Source organism: Rhinoderma darwinii, chromosome 13, assembly GCF_050947455.1.
Source record: "Rhinoderma darwinii isolate aRhiDar2 chromosome 13, aRhiDar2.hap1, whole genome shotgun sequence".
Lineage (NCBI taxonomy): Eukaryota > Metazoa > Chordata > Amphibia > Anura > Rhinodermatidae > Rhinoderma > Rhinoderma darwinii.
In genome coordinates this window covers 23,946,459-23,962,266 of record NC_134699.1, presented here as the reverse complement: position 1 = coordinate 23,962,266, position 15,808 = coordinate 23,946,459, and the positions used below count along the sequence as shown (strand labels likewise).

General features: G+C 44.6%; 1 protein-coding gene and 1 long non-coding RNA gene across 8 annotated transcripts in view; one reads left to right on the top strand and one right to left on the bottom strand.

The window, feature by feature from the left end:
• SRCIN1 (SRC kinase signaling inhibitor 1) overlaps positions 1–15,808 on the bottom strand; it is a 330,976-nt gene that overhangs the window by 136,702 nt on the left and 178,466 nt on the right. The gene's annotated exons all lie outside the window — the stretch shown is intronic.
• LOC142666518 (uncharacterized) lies at positions 555–14,047 on the top strand. Its single transcript, XR_012851699.1, has 2 exons — positions 555–694; positions 13,728–14,047. It is a non-coding gene; the product is annotated as an uncharacterized LOC142666518 (long non-coding RNA).

Here is a 15,808-nt window from a genome sequence, read left to right as displayed (position 1 = left end):
CACTGCGGCAGCATCCACAGAGGGCACTGCGGCAGCATCCACAGAGGGCACTGCGGCAGCATCCACAGAGGGCACTGCGGCAGCATCCACAGGGGGCACTGCGGCACTATCTAAAAAGGGGCTGCCCAATCTTGACGTGTGCTAACTGAGCCGCCGGACTGCATTTAGCGACACTTAAACTGGAAAGCTGGATTGTTGAAATAAGCACGTGGAGAAATATCTCAAATTTTAAACCTAGCGCTATTATTATAGTAATGTAGTATTATTATTCTAGTAATATAGTGTTATAGTCGTTCAAATAACTAATTCATTAACAATAATTTTGTATTGTATCAAATTTGAAAGTAATGCGGCCCGTCAACTTCCCATTTTTTCTATATGCGGCCCACTTACCCGGCCGAGTTTGAGACCCCTGGCCTAGTGCATGAAATTCCTGGTTTCCAGTGTCCCGGATTCCGAGCAGTGACTTCACAAACACCGGAAGATTCCATCATTCTCTGTCAGATCCTCATGAAGTATCTTGTGTCTGTTCATCTTCATATTCTGGACTGAACAGTTGCCTCACCCTAAACCCCAGTTTTTATAGAGTCACAGTCATTGTGACATCATGCAGTGAGGTTACAATGACCTCCTGTGCTTGGCCTGATGATGTCACAAATATGACCAGAAGAAGTGACATCTCCTGCTATTGATAGTAAGTAGTTACAATATCACAGTGCATATTGGTTAGCATTGCTGCCTTGCATTGCGGGGTCCTTAACCCCTTCAGGACAAAGTTATTTTGGGCCTTGAGGATGCAGCAATACCTTTAGGTTTTTTATTACTGCATTATGTGGGTCATAACTTTTTTAATTTTCCAGCAAAAAAAGCAAAAAAGAGACAAGTATAAAACTTCTTTTTGAAAAAGTCATTAACAAAGTTTATTATACATAAAAAATTATTGACAAGTATTCAATATAAAAAGGACAGAAGGAGAGAGAGCACAGAGGGCATAGAATGACACAACCCTAAACACTGCAAAGAACGTGATGCCTCCAAAAAACATGAAATACTAATATAAGGCTTCGTGCATATGACAAGGGTAGGCCACAGAAATCTATTTATTGTAACAAAATACTGGACGGATATGACATATAGTATAACCGCATATACAACGCAATTATAGCAAGTGTGATGGTATCAAACCAAAAATGTAAGAACAGCACCATCTTAGGAGAATAATGATTAAAACAGGCAAGGGGGAGACTAATAAAACCAGCCACACAACGCGTAACGTGAATACAGACCCTTAGACATGATGTCAAGTATTTAAGGGAGCAAAGCACTAAAGTCCTCGACGCTCGTTTTGCTGACCAGCTTCTTCATGAGGCAGTGAATGAATGATTGAGGGGCGCATATATGACCTGAGAGCACTTAACGTGCATCACGTGTAGGGAGACATAGCGGCGAGTATCTATCATGATGGCGCAACGCTGAGGAGTCCGTGGTCACTAGTCAAGTCAGAGAGGGAACAGGACTACGTAAACTACATCATCATGCACCATCATGTCTGCATCAGAACACGTACATGATTGAGCAAATCGCCATTGCGCCCAGCTAGACCCTTGTGTGCTGCTTCTTTTCCCAAACTATACAAAGCCCAATTTGCAGCTTTAAGAACATTTCCTAGAACCATTTTTTTTTATATAAATGCCAAACTCAAATTTTCCAAAATAAATGTTTTTAATGCACCAGCCAAGTCTTCTGAAATGACAATGTGCAGTGATGCTGTTCGAGTGTTTCAGAGGGAACTAGACACCGTCCTCTCCACTTATCACTCTAGTAACGCTCGGATATTAAGGATGACTGGATTTGACAGCCGGGATCAGAATACTGATGGTGCTAAGCTTTAAATGCTTTATGTTGTCTGTTAGAAGAGCGCAAACTGGAAATATAACCCCTATCCAACTTTAGCTGTATACACTCATGTGTAGTAAAGCAAATATATGTTGTGTATGGATATGGATGACACAATTTGTTTCAAATGGCGATTAAGGCGGGATTCACACGACCGGGTCGTTCCCGAGCCCGAGTGTCGGCCGGTAAAATCATCCCCAACCAATTCCAGATGCCCAGTATGTACTTAAAGCAGCCTCACTGGTCACCTGACGCCAGAGCAACTTTGGTACAATGTTTGTTTGTTCCTGCAAAGGCTCCTTTTTTGTGTTCCGCTCATCTAAGTACCTGTTTTTAACCTCTGCCCGAATACGTTCCAGCATGGAATCAGCTTGCCCGGCTACGGCATGTGAGGGCCCGTCACGCCAGCCGGAACATCCGTCCCCCCCACGCCACATTCAATAGTGTCTGCGTCCGTTGGTCGCAGATGCTATTGAACACTATGACAGAGCAGGGAGGTATCTCCCTGCTCTGCCATAGTCTACTGTACACAGTGGTGTAGCTCTAGGGGTCGCAACTGCGAACGGGCCCCCCCGTGGCCACACAGCGCTGACCGTGCTGGTCCCGCTTCCTGAATGCTGGAGCAAGGAGCTGACAGCTTCTTGCTCCAGCATTCACTCTGCCGTCAGCGGCTCAGCACAGGCAGGCGCGATGTAGTGATGTCATTGCGCCTGTCTGCTCCGAGTCACTTACAGCACAGACAGGAGGAGAAGGATCCTCCATCCGTCGTGGGAACGGAGATAGGCACGTAATTATGTTATTATTTTTCTATTAGGCACTATACTGGGTAGGGAAAGGGGACTGATATAATGGCAGCTATGGGAGCATTTTACTATATGAGGGGCATTATACTGTATGGGCCGCATTATACTGTGGGGACAGCTATGGGGCATTATACTGTATGGGGGCATTATGCTGTGGGGACAGCTATGGATGGCATTATACTGTGTCGGGGAAGCTATGAAGATTATTATACTGTGTGGGGGAAGCTATGAAGATTATTATACTGTGTGGGGCAGCTATGGGGAGCATTACACTGTAGGGGCAGCTATGGGGCATTATGCTGTATGGGAGAATTTGTTTTGGCATTGTACTGCATGAGGGCAACTGTGTGGGCATTATACTGTATGGGGCCGCTATGTGGGCATTATATTGTGCGGGGGCACTATGGGAGCATGATGCTGTGTGGGCTGAACTGGGTGTTTATGGGCAGGGATTGGGTGGGATTAGAGTGGCTTAAAAGAAAAACAATTGCCACTGCGCGCCGCATTGATTGTCCCGCTTTGTGATACTTGAAAGTATAGCACGGTCTACAGGGGGCGCTGTATAGCACGGTCTACAGGGGGCGCTGTATAGCACGGTCTACAGGGGGGGCTGTACAGCACGGTCTACAGGGGGGGCTGTACAGCACGGTCTACAGGGGGGGCTGTACAGCACGGTCTACAGGGGGGGCTGTACAGCACGGTCTACAGGGGGGGCTGTATAGCACGGTCTACAGGGGGGGCTGTATAGCACGGTCTACAGGGGGGCTGTATAGCACGGTCTACAGGGGGGGCTGTATAGCACGGTCTACAGGGGGGGCTGTATAGCACGGTCTACAGGGGGGGCTGTATAGCACGGTCTACAGGGGGGGCTGTATAGCACGGTCTACAGGGGGAGCTGTATAGCACGGTCTACAGGGGGGGCTGTATAGCACGGTCTACAGGGGGGGCTGTATAGCACGGTCTACAGGGGGGGCTGTATAGCACGGTCTACAGGGGGGGCTGTATAGCACGGTCTACAGGGGGGGCTGTATAGCACGGTCTACAGGGGGGGCTGTATAGCACGGTCTACAGGGGGGGCTGTATAGCACGGTCTACAGGGGGGGCTGTATAGCACGGTCTACAGGGGGGGCTGTATAGCACGGTCTACAGGGGGGGCTGTATAGCACGGTCTACAGGGGGCGCTGTATAGCACGGTCTACAGGGGGCGCTGTATAGCACGGTCTACAGGGGGCGCTGTATAGCACGGTCTACAGGGGGCGCTGTATAGCACGGTCTACAGGGGGGGCTGTATAGCACGGTCTACAGGGGGGGCTGTATAGCACGGTCTACAGGGGGGGCTGTATAGCACGGTCTACAGGGGGGGCTGTATAGCACGGTCTACAGGGGGGCTGTATAGCACGGTCTACAGGGGGGGCTGTATAGCACGGTCTACAGGGGGGGCTGTATAGCACGGTCTACAGGGGGCTGTATAGCACGGTCTACAGGGGGGCTGTATAGCACGGTCTACAGGGGGGGCTGTACAGCATGGTCTACAGGGGGGGCTGTATAGCACGGTCTACAGGGGGGGCTGTATAGCACCGTCTACAGGGGGGGCTGTATAGCACCGTCTACAGGGGGGGCTGTATAGCACAGTCTACAGGGGGGGCTGTATAGCACGGTCTACAGGGGGGGCTGTATAGCACGGTCTACAGGGGGGGCTGTATAGCACGGTCTACAGGGGGGCTGTATAGCACTATTTACGGGGGGGGGGGCACTTATCTACAAGGGCAGGCTGTGTGTGGCACCCAGGGGAGGGGAACCATTTAAAAGTTTGCTATGGAGCCCAGTGTTTCTTAGTTACGTCCCTGCCTGTGTCGGACCTGGTCTGTCCTATTGCCTTATCATTCAGTGCATTTCAACATGGTCTGTTCCATTGAGCCAGCTCCTATTCATACAGGGATCCCTTCAGGAAGTAGCAACCTGGTAGTCTCCCTGCAGAAAAGTCCGGATCCTCATATCAGGGTTAAAGGGTGAATACAGGGGAGGCTTCTTAGACAATGCTCTTAGAGGTGGCCCAAAGTTAAACCGGTTGCATAGCAAAGTGGGTCCACAACTGGTTCGGCAGCTGGTGGCAATGTTTATAGGAGGAAACTTAGTGGAGAGGTGGCAGTGCATGTGCATGGCTCTATCCATTAAAGTCTATGAATTCTGGAAACAGCCAAGCACTTGTGCCCAGCTACCTCTACGTGATCTTCTCCGTTGGCCACCTTGGCTTGCCAAATGGTGGTTAGGGGACCCCAGTTCTCCAGATTAAGGCATTGCCTGTGGATATGCCATAGATGTTTGATATGGAAAAACCCACAATGCTTTTCTCTTATGTGGTAGGGAAACTGGGGCCCCCATGCACAGTAGGCCCCAAGCACATCACATTTCTGTTCACGTCTTATGTAAACGCTGGTAAAAGCTAACCTTTTAACGACTAATACGTTAAACGGATGCCATGGTAGCCTAAGGGTAACAACTGCCACTGTTAGGCATCCGTCACAGGCATCTGTCACCCATAGTCTATTATGGCATCAGTTCGTATAAGTCATGAAAAACCATTGAGAAGCTCATGACGTAAACATTTAACTGTCTGTGTCTGTGATGTCTGCCATACATTGGTATATCTGACCCATAGACTTTTTTTTTTTGCAGGATCTCGCTGTATAGAATAGTGTAGTTTATTCTACTTTATTCCACACTCATGTTAGAATTATATAGAACTTTGGCTGTGAGTTATGATCAAGACACCAAGGCTTTCTTATGATAGATAACCCACCCACAACATACGACCATAAAAACAAGCTGAATAAATGAAGGCTAAAAGAAAAGACTGAGCACAAAGCTAAACAAAATGGTAGAACATAAAATAGCAAAATGTCAGGCAGAGAACAAATACGGCAAATGCTTAAAGGAGAGAGATGAAAATATTAAGACAAGACGACAGAGTATATTGTGAAGAATATGTCAGTGAACATCTGTTGACGGAACATATAAAAGATCTGGCTTATTAAAAATGCATTGAGTTGAATATGAAAGTGGCACTTATATTAATATTATGCCAATGTCACTGCGGAGAAGGTTGCACTATCGTGAGCAGCCAGCAGAGGGCGTGCAGCAGAACACATCAGTAACCTGTGATTGGTAACGCTTGCATGCAGGTCTGTGCTCTGATGAACATTACTTGTACACAAGAAGAGATCTGTGTCAAAGATGACCAAGACGACCAGAAAACGGGGCATCAACATTGCTTTGTCTTCAGGCACATAAGTGTAATTTCAGCAAAAGGCATTAATAATATTTCAATCCTCTTGCGCTTCCTTTAGACTCATTCCTTGGCAATGCTTCTTTTATTAGGTTGGATCTAACATTTAACAATTTGTGCAGCAATCCCAACCCAAGACTGAACCAATAACCCAACGTAAACCGTAATAATGATTACATCCATTGATTTCTAGAAATTTTTCAAAGCACTATTGTTGACTGAGCATGTAAATAGTAAATCGAAAGGGAAACCTCATTGCTGGATATAAGCGGGAATTGTATTTCTGTACCCATATTAGCAAAATATCAATGTGTATCAAAGGGTCGCCAAGACTGTCGCCCAGCAAGCCAACCTGGATATTAGGCAAATGCATGAGGTCCGAATGCTGAAACCCCTGGCATTTAGCGGATGGTAGCTACCAGCCCCTGGAAATGTAGTATTACCCAGCCCCCAGTCAAATGGCTGCACCGATTCTTTGCAACGACTTGCACCCCCCTTCATGATGTCCCTATGCCCTATGGACAGGGGTTACCCTATGCAGACAAACCTTTAAAAGGGGTTGTCCAGGGTTAGAAAAACAAGGCTGCTTTCTTCCAAAAACAGCGCCACCCCTGTCCATGGGGTGTGTCTGGTATTGTAGCTCAGCGACTTTCCCTTCAATAGAGCTGAGCTGCATTACTTGATACAACCCATGGACAGATGTGGTGCTGTTTTAGGAAAAAGCCATCATATTTTTCTAATCCTGTACAATCCCTTTAAACATCTATGTGAAATGGGTCAGATATTTACATTAAACCCAGACTTAGGCTTGAGCCCTAATTATTAAAAATATTTCTGCATTAATAATCTATGCTGCATATCATGTCCTGAACATGTGAACATTTGCTAACAAGCACCATAATGACAAAGACGGATACCGATGACATCATCTGTGATTGAATATCTAAGAATCATGAAAACCAAAATGATTCAATATATCTGCACAATTCCAGGCGGACTGTCCAACAAAACGCATCACAACCCGGAAATGTATGTGCTGCAAATATGTGCACTTCTAAATGTCGTAAGAAATCTTAAGATATAATCCAGTGCGAAAAGTCACAAATCAAACATCGAAAAGCATTTTAAAGTTCAGTTATTGACTGATAAAACAAAAAGATCCAAATACAGGGACTGTCCCCATAAATACAGGGACGGTCATGGATGCCTATAGTGTGACCCTACAAGTGACCTACTGTGTTTAACAGATCCATAACTTGAAGCTCCAGGACCCCAATGCAAAATAGGTAACCAAGCCCCCACCCCCCCCACCTACCATGTGCCATTTAAAATACTGAGGTCTTCTTATGTAGCAGAGGTGCCTTTGGGCTACTTTAGGGAACAGGGCCGGCAAGAGACTACTACCTCTGCACCCCATATAACTAAGCCTCTGGTGCTGAAAAGATTTAAGGGGATACCAAGTCTTTCATCTTTACACTAGCAGGTTAGTTGAATATATTCTATTGCTCCCTGTAAGCAGCCATTTCAGGCTAGGGAGAAGAGGGATGTAGTGTTACTCCATTATAGTACTAACCAGAAGGTTCGAAAAATACCTGTCCCCGTGATCACTACTTTCTCCCGCATTTTCCCAGTTTTGAGAACCCCAAGAGATATTGATAAACATAGGTGTGAGTGATACTTGTTGCTGTTTTCTAGGCTTTTCTTCTAGGGTGAGGGCCCTTTAAGAGCACCAACAGTAAGAACCTGCAGTAATAGGTACTACTCATGTCCCCACTTTTTCTTCATGTAATATTTCTGTCCTTTAATGAGGACACCCTTTCCTATAAACAATTTTCAGCAGTAATGCCACCATGTAAATACATGCCAATTTTCCCAGCTGGTGGTTTTCTGGCAATGAAATTTCCTAATTATAAAACACCGCCCTTGGCAAAATGTCCTAATGCAAAACACAGAGATATAACGCGGCAATTCTTTGAGAAATCACATCTGCATTCAAGTCCACAGAGTCAAAGCTCAGAACGCAGGGAGGTACTACATAATGCATAAAGTCAGAATCACTCGCTGCAAACCAATCGATCACCAGCCGGGAATACCACACGTGACCTGCGACTCTTACCTGTGGCAAAAGGTTGGCGACACTGGATGGAATGGACAGTGATCGGAATAGATCATCCTGCTATTATCTCTGGCAGACTCCTCGATTTCCTCTAGCACATTTCCTCCTGGGCAGCGATGAACAATCTCGAGCTGGACTAATTCTAATTATTAAGTGCTGTCAACTCCTGGCGACCATATGAATAGTGTTTCTCCAAAACGTCCGGTCTCCTGCTAGGCATGCAATTCAATCTGTAGCCTGGAAGGACCTTCCCGGCGTCTGATCACCTGGCGTAAACCAGGAAAAAAGAGGCAGCATGCACGAAAAGGCAAGACGGTGCAGACAGACATCCACGGATCCTTGATATACCATCCAAAAAAACTGATGGAATAATCATGTAGACGAACCTCCGACACAGTTTATTGCTGCAGCTCCGTAAATCTTCAGGATTCGGTCAGACCCCGGATGGACCATGACCGTAAGCAGAGCGTGAAAAATAGATGAAAGCTTATGCATAGGAGAAATATTGTAGTAATAATAATAATACTCTGCAAAAACCAAAACAGGAATGAATGGGAAGGAAAAGCTCCCAGCTACAGCGTGTGAAATAATACAGAGCAGCAGTAGCAGAGCCGGAATCCACTCTGCTGCTATTCATCAGGCGCGCGCACATTGCCTCGGGAGAATGGAGGAATCACAGATGCAGAGAGTACCTCGTCTACACTGCACTGTACCCATCCCTACCTCCCCCATCCCTATGGAGGCTGCATGCTAGTGTGTTCAAGGCATCCTGAGTATACGGACTGTAATACAGCAAGTGCATATATCAAGAGAGTAGAGCGGTGTGTAGTATATAATATACACCGTGACCCATTATGTGCTATCATGTCAGGCTGGTTTGAACACAATGGAAATTCTGCACAGTTCATAGCAGGGTAAAACAAGCATGGGAGAAGAACCCAACAGGAACATGACCAGCCAGGATAACGCAAAGCATCGGCTATGGGCTGCTATAGGAACGTATGTCATTAGGATCTGACATCGCAACGTGCGTCACGTTGGTCAAACCTACAGCTCGCCATGGACATACATTTTTGTCTGCATTTCCCACAGTTTTCGGAAGTATCTGCCGATACTTTTTTTTTTTATCGGCATTGCATCTTAAAAGCGTGGCACATTGGTGGCATTAGGGGTGATAAGCGTTAACTGGATAATAATTGGTCGATTAGTATTCCCTGTACATTATATAGCACATACGTAGGCAGAATTGGCGAACAGGGATCATTCCTTCCAGTGGAGGGACAGATTATCTCCGCCTCAGCACAATAAAATATGGGTCACTATGGACGGCTTTTGATATTGTAAGTGAACAGAAGAGCTGTATAAGCTACTGGGTAGACGCAAGACAAAAAAAAATAAAAAATACAACTACTGGGTGTGAGGCCTAGAGATGCCGCAGCAGATATACCTGATAAACCATCAAATCTGCAGGTAGTTTGGCCATTATTGACAAAGTCGCACAAATAAATTCAGCAAGAGAGGATGAAACCTGATCAAATCCATGAACGAAAATCTAAAAAGTCTCTAGTTCTAAATACTTCAGTAGAACCAGGGGTGTGACTATAGGGGGCGCAGTGGTAGCAGTCAGAATCAAGACATGGGGCCTGAGGGTGTCCAAAAGGTCCCTCTGCCCCGTGTGGGGAGACAGATACTACAAATGACACGATAGTTAGGGGGTCCCGCTCCAGATTTTGCACTGGGGCCCTGGAGAGTTACATCTCTGAGAGGAACGGATGAAGCAGAACAATGGGGCAGATTTAATAATATGACCAAGTAGTGACACAAATGAAAGGGGTTGTTTTGTTGAATTGTTGTTTCAATGAAAAAACTATGCAGATTCAAAAAATACTTTGCGTTTTAATTCCTTACAAATCTTGTAATCTCAGATTGCGGTCAGTGAATGGAAACTTCCATTGTTTACATTTAGAAGTTGAAAACTGACTGGACAAAGTGTGACACAGCTGCCGTTTTATACAATGTATCAGTCCATAAAAGAGCTATCAGCCTAGTCCAGGACAGGAGTGAGATTTCTGCTGCAGTTGTGTGAGCAGGACTAGGTCCAGGTAACAGCCTTGGAATGTAAATCATGTTTCCAATTACTGAAAGCAGGTAAAGATCTCAAACACGATGGAATACTGAAACTCAAAATATATGTTTAATGGTTGGGCTTTATTAACAAAAGACGGGACTAGAAAAAGGAAATGGAACAGACCTCTGCAATATAAAAAGTAATCGTCTACTTTTTTTACCACGGGGATTTAGGTCCAATATTCTGTGCTGATTTTGATAACAGTTTTTCTGGCTACCGCCACCACTAGGGGGAGCTTATCGAATACTGGTTATACATTGAACTCCGTAATAAAGCAGTATGGAGTAAGCTCTTCCCAGTGGCGGACTGAAGGCAGAATTTTATCATCTCTATGGCTATGCAGGAAATTTTTGAGGTGTGTATCAGCTCCGACCACTAAAGATGCATTATCAAAAAATTATTTGGCACAAAATTTCGGACCTATTTAGATTACAAAATAATGTTTCTCAAAGGGTGGATTTTCACTTTAAGGATGCCCTCATATCACTGAATAAGAGGGCACAATAGCACCAATTAAATGGCCACTGAAAGGACCAATAAGGAGCCGGAAAGCAGCTTACCACATGGTTTTCCTACGGGTGACTATTTCAGAGATGAGATGGGTCACATGACATTTCCTTGCTAGAAGTAGTCAGCGGGACAAGGCTCAAACAGTCTGGAACTTTGGGAGCGTTTGTGATATAATCTACAGGGAGCTTGCCATAACCATTTAAAGTGGTTGTGTCATAAAGACAGTCCATACGCTCTATTAGGGCACATGGCTGTCACAGAAATAAGGCTAGGGCTACACAGCGACATTGGCCGTGACACAGTTCGCACGGCCAAAGATCGCTGTTTGCCGCTGTGTGCACCGCAAGTAAGTAAAGTCAAATGAAAGAAATCCAGTAGGTTTGGATTTCGCAACCCACGAGTCACTTCCAAATTCGCCATGTGGCCCTAGCCTAAATGTAAAATTTAAGAGAACTTGAGTAAAACACAGAACAGAATTTTTAAATTATTACTGGATCTATTAAAAGTAACAAAGTTAGAGTGACCCTCCAGTCCCCATAAAAAAAATTAAAAAAAACTAGCGATAAGAGAATGATTTTTTAATTTACCTAGCGTCTATCCCGTTGGCTCTTCTCTCTCCGTTGCCTCATTCTCGGTCCCCGTTGTCTATTATCCAACATGGCTGCCGACATGCAGACTACGCTCCCTGTGCAAGTCTGAGACAGCGGCAGCCATGTTGGATAGAAGACAACGGGGACCGAGAACAAGGCAATGGAGAGAGAAGAACCAACAGGATGGACACTAGGTAAGTTCAAAATCATTCTAGTATCTCTAGTTTATTTTTTGTGGGGACTGGAGGGTCACCTTACGTAATAACTGGTCACACCAGGAGCGAGAATTGCAGCCAAAAGTTTCCTATTATTTGATACAATGAGGGAATTATATATATTGTTTAGCTCTGCATAAGAAAACCCCTATGGATTGTTTTCCAACAACATTCTGTATACCAGCCCTGTAATTGCTGGAAGGCGCATTAATAGTTCCGGCAAGCTTTCCTGAAAGAGTTATTTCTTCTGTGCCTGCCATTTGTGAATCTCAGGGATGTGTCATTTAGTACAATATGTTCTTTACTCTGGACTACAGGAAATATTTCATGTGGGTGGCATCAGTCGAGCTGTTTCTGAGATTTCTAACATTCTAGAAACGTGTAAGGAAGGGCGGTGAAAAATTCACATTGCTCTACTGTGCTGGGCATTTAACAAATCTAACAATCAATAGCGCAGTACAGAAAACGACTGACATGCAATATATCTTAACTACAGCTACTAGGACGTACGGTTATGTGGGAATTGAGCATTGTTGTTCTTATCTCTCCCTAAATAGTTTTCCAAAAGTATTTTTTATTTTTTTAACAGGCAATATGAATATTATAATGAAACAGGAGGCACTTACTATTATACTTCATGTATAAAAGATGCCCGCTGTCCCTGTCTGTGGGTCCAGGTGGTCCATCAGACATCATGTGGTCATGTGATCAACCACGTGATTATATGACGTGACATCAGTTGTACGGTTTACTGGCCGTGGGTTTTTTACCTCAGGAATGAAATGTATTGGTTAATGCTTCCAATTCTCATTACAAGATCTATATTGCACATAAAAATAAAACCTCTGTGGTCAGGTTCCACAGCTTGTAAGCTGGTCTAGTAAAAAAAAAGGATCTATGCTTATTTACAACTTCATTAAAGGGGTTCTCCACTTTGGTCAATCCTTACTGGTTAAAGGGGTCCCTTGACAATAAGTTCATCACAAAGGGTCTCCTTGCTGGGTCCCCAGCGATCAGTTGTAATCTGTGGGGAAACCTGGTAGTAAGTGTTCAATTTCCCTGCAGCGCCACCACAGGGGAAAGCAAGCATTGCAGTGTGCTTAATCAGATCAATGAGTTGTCTGTGTAATGCAGGACAGGACAGCTTCTCCAGAGACAGAGAGAGACGCTCTTTGTAACTAGCTCTCCACTCTGGCCAAGAGATGAGGATCCTGAACAGAGGACCCCCTGTATTTACTCAGCATTCCCTAGAAGTATATATGACAAAGGCTTTTCTAAACTGGACAACACTTTTAAGATGAAATATATTCAAGCAAATTTTAGTTTGTTTGTTACAGAACTTCAGTACCCCATTTCCCCAGATGCTATCGTGTTACAATCTCAGCGGCGTGAAGCCAATTCTAGGTGTTACAACCCATATACAATCTAAGACGGAGGTCAATAGGGACCATACTGCTTTATATGGATCGGACTTCCTAGCTGCAATATAAACAGCAATCTTGTTTTCTGTTGGACAGTGCTGCTTGATCATGTAAAAAAAACGTATAATAATAGGGGAACCCTCTTTGGTGAAAAGTGGAGATTGGAGTTGAATCTTATCCCCTCCTAGACAAAATATTTGGTGCGATAACGAAGCAAAATACAGATACTTCCCTTTTCCCATCCCTTGGTTGAACTTCATGGACATGTGTCTTTTTTCAACCGTACGAACTATGTAACTATGTGTTGCATGCGGATTGTGCCGCAGATTCACCCGATACTTTGAAGGGTGAAATTAGCTGTGAAAATCCATGAAGAATCTGCAACATAATTAACATGCTGCGGATTTGAACATTTTGAAAACCCCATTCACCAGAATCCGCTCCGCAGATCCGCTATGTCTAGAAGAATTATTACACCACTGAATATCAGAGGGGAGAGTGTATTCTCCATTGTGATTTTTTGGTCTCGGTCTCAGGGGAGAAGAAATAGTCCTCTTCTCTGAGTTATAGGAGACTTTGGGGTGCAGCCCTTTTACCTCCTATGGTTTACTTATGCCGTATAGGTTGTGTGCGACTCTAATATGGCAGCGCCTACGTTTTGAAAAAATATATAAAGACATACAGGGATAGTCCATTGTAAAGCAGATTTCCACGCACTCTTTTTTTCTTCTTGCATTAATCTCTATTTTGTATTTATTGCAGAAAAACAAAGAAATAGCAGGAGTGAAAAAGAATCCCAAGCCCAACAACTTCAGATGGGGTCGAGACAAGGTTTAAAGGATGCTAGAGGACATACCACAAGCCACGGAAATAAATTAGCATCAATCCTTCAAGGCAAAATTTCCATTTCAATTCTGCAAGACCAGCATTGCTGGAAAGCAATCATGATCACCCCCTTAAAGGTTGCAGCGCTCCTGGATATGGGAGATCTCATGTGACCAGGATGGGGGAAGCAGTCAGTGTAGGTATGAAAAGTGCACTAAAGATGATGGCAGACAAAGAAAAAAAAGTTACCCAAGAGATCGGAGACTCAGCATGTGCCTTTGTGCTGACCGCAGAGGGGTATATAGTGTTAATTAACAAGCGCCTCTCCTAGCGCACAGCTGTGACAGGCACCAGATGATGTAACATTACACACACATGGTCCACGGAGACACATCTGTAACCATGTGCCAGGTTCAAAACACATACAAGTAAATGTGATGGCAAGGTGGAAGCGGAAAATATTTTTCCCACATATAAATACATCAACCCTACATATATTTGCTTTTGTGGGTATTGTCAAATATCTGTAACAATAGTACCAGCGTGTGCCGAGAATGATCGTGTCCGACAACTTTTCATACGTGTGGAAAATGTGATTGAGCTTGTGGGACTTGATAGAATAATTGGTGCAAGGCATCTTACATATGTCATATTCTCTGACATAACTGCGCCACTTATCATAAGGTGTAATACATAAGTATATGTAAACCTTTATAGATAGAGCTGCTCTGTATTCTCTATACAGAGCAGCTGTATCGTTCGCTATTAGGGTATGTTCATACGGCTTAATTACGGATGTAATTTGGGCGTTTCACGCCTCGAATTACGTCCGAAAATGCGTCGCTGTCAAAAGACGTACATAGACGGCCGTGCAAAAGAAGTGTCATGTCACTTCTTCAGATGTAAATGGAGCCGTTTTCCATGGACTCCATGGAAAACCAGCTCCAGTTACGTCCGTAATGGACGCGGCGTTCAAGCGCCTGCACATGCCGTTACGGCTGAAATGACGGAGCTGTTTTCTCCTGGAAACAGCCCCGTCATTTCGGCCGTTACGGACACTGCCGTGTGAACATACCCTTACCGGTCTCTGACACGCAGGATCCACCTTGTAATCTATCACATCTAAGTTATGAACTTAGATGTGATAGATTACAGGTGGATCCTGCGTTTGAGAGACCACGAAGACACATCAGCCGGATTTTCTGTGCGGAAATTCTGCAGCGTTTTCCCAAGAGAAATTTACATGCTGCAGATTGAGATCAATTTCCACACTTTTTTTGGGAATATTTTTTCCACAGTGTGTATGAGATTTGTTGAAATCTCATACACTTTGCTGCTACTGTAATAGAATGCATTTGTTTCCACAATTAAATTTGCTGCGGAAAATCCGCAGCTAATCCGCCTAGTATTGTCTGAATTTATATAGGCAGATTTCTGCCCAGAGCCAGCATGGATCAACAATGCTTTACTGTATGAGGATGAACAATCATTACTAAGATCAGTCAATCCCCGTCAGTTTGCATCCTTGTCGGCAGCACATTCCCTGTTTACAATAGGAGACGTACTGCTGACAGTGAGGATTTCGCAGACTTCTTAAAAGATGTGATCAGCAGACGAGCGTTTGCTCATTTGTCGGCTGATTGCTGCCACTCTTGACGCGGCCAATAATCAGAAGTACGCTCGTTCGGCCAATTATTGGCCCGTGTAATGGGACCTATAGTCAACAGCAATGGTCAGTGAAATGGAGCTCTGAGCGCTTCAACAAAATACAGTGAATCCTTTTTGAGACGACCACCCAAAATTGCATTGAAATATTGTCTTCTAAGGGGGTGGTCTTTTCAAAGAAGATGGCGACTATACACGGGTATTTGGTGGAACTGAAAATCTGTCTCCAGAAATCTGATCTGGATTAGGGAGGTGGTCTTCTCAAAGTGGTCGTCTTCTAGAGAGGCTTCACTGTAGTACGAAAGTAACCAGTACAGAATTTTGGACCTATTTTGACTGAAAAAGCAAAGCGG